Raw genomic sequence first — 4,725 nt, 5'->3', positions numbered from 1 at the left:
TATTTGGGGCAGCTTCGCTTGAAGTGTCCCTTATCCTGGCAATAGAAGCACTGTGCTTCCTTTGGGTTTGAAGAAGGAGTAATGGGACCTTTCTTTGTCCCACTTGAAGAGGAACCATCAAGAGTCTTACCCTTGGTACCCTTCGAAGGTCTTTTCCTCTTCTTACCCTTTCCCTGCCCAATAGCCAGAATAGGGGCTGTTGAAGGAGTAGAAGTAGCAACCGCTTTACCCTTAAGGCCATTTTCAGCTGTCCTTAAGAGTCCTTGAAGTTTGCTAAGTGTGACTTCCTCCTTGTTCATATGATAAGTCATACAAAACTGATCATAACTTGGAGGTAAGGAATGGAGAATGATGTCAATCGCCATTTCCTCAGGAAAGTCAACATTTAGCTTCAGCAACCGGTCAACGAACCTTTGCATCTTCTGCAAGTGACCGGTGATGGGTTCACCATCCTTCATCCTTGCGGTTATCATGGAGGAGATGATTTCATACCTCTCCTGACGCGCGCTCTGATGGTACCTTTCCATCAGATCCAGGTGCATCTCATAGGGGTAGAAATCTTCATAGGATTTTTGAAGTTCAGGAGTCATGGTGGCCATCATGATGCATGCTACTTTAGTAGCATCCTTTTCATGTGCAACAAACTCCGCAAACTCTTCAGGAGTAGCAGTGGCTTCATTCACAACCTTAAGCTCCCTATCGAGGACATATTCTTTGTCCTCATAGCGGGTAATCATTCTGATGTTTCTGATCCACTCATTGAAATTGGATCCATCAAAGATGACTTTACCACACAAGTTCATAAGGGAAAAGGAGCCTGTTGGGTTTGAGCCAGAAGCATTGTTGGAAGACATCTGAAAGGAAAGAAAGACAAGTTTCATTAGATTAGGAATCCTTAATTATTCACCCAAATGAAATATTAAGGCTAGGATCCAACAAACTATTTATAGTTGGAAGAGGATGCCGTAATCCATACTATAAAATATTTGAAGGTAGGTAAATGACGATTTACCAATTTCCACCATAAGAACGAAATATTTTATTATTAGGTTTTATTGGTTTTGAAACTCCTAGATCTTTTGAGATACATTGAACTTTTCAATGGCATGTTTGAATCTCGATTGTGCCCTCTCAAGTTTGTGACTGGGATGCCGAGGATCACAAACAAGGTGTGAATAACCATACAAATTTACTTGGTACCCTCAACAATATTACCTAATCGATGTGCCGGTTAACCACACACGCTCCACCGATCTATAATAAGGTCAAGTTACCCTTTGCCACTCTTACTAGTCCATGTTAGTGTGCCGGTTAACCACACACGCTCCACTAACGACTTGGTAAGGTACAAAGTGTAATTTTATGGGCTAGCACCAATTTCACATTTTCCTAAAGTAACTAAGATTGGGAATTTATAATGTATAGTTACTTTATAATTCATTATACTTTTAACAAGTATTTAAAGTCGTATCCTACCCGTTCGGCTAACGACCCTCCACCGATCAAGGAAGCGGTGGGTGAGAGTGGACACCCATTAAGTCACCATTTTATAGGCAACAACCTTATACCCCCCTTATAGACCGGCTTCGTGAATGAGGCCTACTAACGGTAAGAATGACATATTCTTATACATATCTATATAATAAAATTATAATAATAGTATAAGTGTTGTTTTTTAAACTTTTTAAAAATCTAAGGTTTAATTTGGAATTAAAGTATTAAAGTGTAAGACTTTTCAAATTCCAAAACTTGAGGGCAAGATTTGAAACTATTCTAAGTCTCTTCAATTTGTAACTTATGAGTTTTAATGGTTCATAAAATGAAGACTCTTCATTTTATGAAACCTCTTTAGTTCTTTAATCACAATTAAAAGAAGTGACTTTTGGTTATCCATAACTTGAGGACAAGTTATGGACACCATCATAGCCATTAAGATCATGAATTAAACACACATGGTGGTTACACATAATTCCTATGATCTTCTAAAAACTCATAAGAACACAAATTCATGTCAAGCAATTTCAAGAAATCATATAAACATATACAATACTTGAAAATTGATAAAAGTCATGTAAAATGGGTTAACATAATCATTATCATTTTGAAAAACAGATTTTACAAGTCCAAAACAGATTGGGATAATGATCTTAATCCATTTCCAGCAACAAAACTCGAAAAAACTGCCCAACACGCTCCTACTCGCCGAGTGCACTATTCTGCTCGACGAGTAGAATGAATTTGTTCATGGACTCGGCGAGTCCTCCCCATGGACTTGGCGAGTACAGTCGTCAGAGTGCAGAATTTTCGATTTTTAAGCAGTTTTGCATCAAGTATACAGAAAACAATCCTAGGCTCTGATACCACTGATGGGTTTTGAGCATTCTAACACTTCCTAAGTGTACATGCAACCCTAATAACCTTGAATCTATGTTTTCTCTATATACATGCAAATTTCTTTTTCAAGGTTATTTCCTAACTAGCATGGCATGGGGATTACATAAAACATAAAACTAGTAGAAATACATACCTTGTTGTTGCTTGGATTCCTTCAAGACTTTGTGAGCCTAGCACCCCAAATGTTGTGCCTCAAATGCTTCACACAACACCACAAGACTTGGAATAACTTGAGAGAATACTTCTAGCACTCAAATTTGGTTATGCCCTCTCTAGTAACACTATGTACACTAGGTACTCATTTTGCTAGCCATAGGGTTCCTTTTATAGTGTTCTCACAATTAGGGTTTACACATGAATGCCCTTAATTATCATGACTCTTGATTTCCCATGACGCATGGATTTGTAACTCCCATGGACTATCCATGGAGCTCCATATGGTTACATCCATAACCCATAAACCATGGATCATTAATCCACCATAAAAGAATTGATTATTGTCATAATCAACCCTATATATTTAATTAGTCTCACTTTGATCACCAAATTAATACTAGATTAATACTTGATCAATACTAATTAAATAATACTATTATTAATATATTAGAACTTATAATATATTAATAATGATAAGTGCCTTATTCTCTCATTTAGTCTATCCAAGTATTGCAATGCCATGCAACCCAAATGGACCATGCCGGGTCGGGTCAAGTACATACCAAATAAAGTTATGGACTTAGACACTATATCCAACAGTAACTTCTAAGCGTAGATTTATCCAATACATAAAAGACAAAATTTCAAAAATGGTCCCTGTGGTATGCATTTTTTGGGGTTTTAGTCCAAACTACGACTTTTTTGGATTGGTAGTCCTTTTGGCCTAGTTTGACTACGGTTTTGGTCCCTCGAAAAACTGAAAAAAGACTAAAATGCCCTTCTTGTATGTTTTTTTATATTTTTTCTATTTAATTTAATGTTTTATTTTTAATAAACATTGGGCCTCTCTCTCTCTCTCATCATCTTCTTCCTCAAGAACAAACCTGAAAATCTGGAGTATGTGTTGTTTAAGAAAAAACCAAGAAAATAAGGAGCAACTCTTCCTCTTCGTCTTCAAAACAATCAAAACGAGAGGGGGGTTGGCACTGCAGGGCGACTCCGACGACCTACTTCGTCTTCTGGTCTAATCAACTGCAACATAGAAAGGAAAAGAGGATTGATTGGGAATCAAACCAATAGAGACTGTCGGTGGTCCTGAGGAGTTCAATCGAGCAATAAGGGTGAAAATCAAGACTTATGGTGGTTGTGTTTCGTCTGTCAGTCAAACGAAAGGGAATGGGTCTTCGATTCCCATCTGATCGGAGACGAAAAGGGACCGCAAGCAACAACAATCTTCTTTCTTTCTTCTTTTCCTGATTCGCTATGAAGCATGAAGGAGGAGTCGATTTTCCCGGCGATTCAAGACTTCAATCGGGGTTGTGGGGGTTGAGAAGGGTAGCAATAGCCAGAGAGGGTGCTTATGGTGGTGTTTCTCGGCAGAAGGAGGAAGGGAAGGGGATATGGAGGTGGCGACAGTGGGGAACCGGGAAAAAATATCATCGGTGATTCTACTTCTTTGACAGGGGAAGGAGACAAACTGGATGCCAGTCATTGAGAGGGTTGTGAAGGGGTATCGGGACAGTACAATAGCAATTTCGGGCGTGTTTGACAGCGGATGTTGGGTGGAAATAGGCGGAGAAGGTTGGGACTGCTACTACCGGTGAAGAATCACCGGTCGTTTCCTTCTTCTTCACTGGTTCTACAATGAGAGTGGGTGTTTTGGGTGATGGATCATCAGCAAGAAGATGAGAGAGAGAGAGAGAGAGAGAGAGGTGGGCCCGGTTTTATGTTTAACAATAATAATAATTTTAAAAAGTGAAAGAAAATAAAAATTAAATTCATTAAGGGTATAATAGTCTTTTTAGTTTGGACAGGGACCAAAACTGCATGTAAACTAGCTCAAAAGGACCACCAATCCAAAAAAGTCAAGGTTTGGACTAATACCCGAAAAAAATGCATACCACAGGGACAATTTTTGCAATTTTGTCTACTTAAAATCCCTATTTCCAAAAACTCATGAATATTGTAGCAAGCCCATGCAATTTCCAATCCCTATGGACAATCTACAAATCAATTCACAACAGTCTTAATTCACTACTTACTTCCAAAAGTATGAACGATAGTGGAATTTTGAATAATATTTAAATTATTCAAGGAAGTAAACATGCAAAGTGAAACACAATAAAAAATTAATTAACTATGGTATCATACCCATTGATTATAAATAAATGTCTA

Source organism: Lactuca virosa, chromosome 3 (genome assembly GCF_052849685.1).
Source record: "Lactuca virosa cultivar CGN04683 chromosome 3, Lactuca_virosa_CGN04683_v6, whole genome shotgun sequence".
Taxonomy (NCBI): Eukaryota; Viridiplantae; Streptophyta; class Magnoliopsida; order Asterales; family Asteraceae; genus Lactuca; species Lactuca virosa.
Note: the sequence above shows the minus strand (reverse complement) of the source record.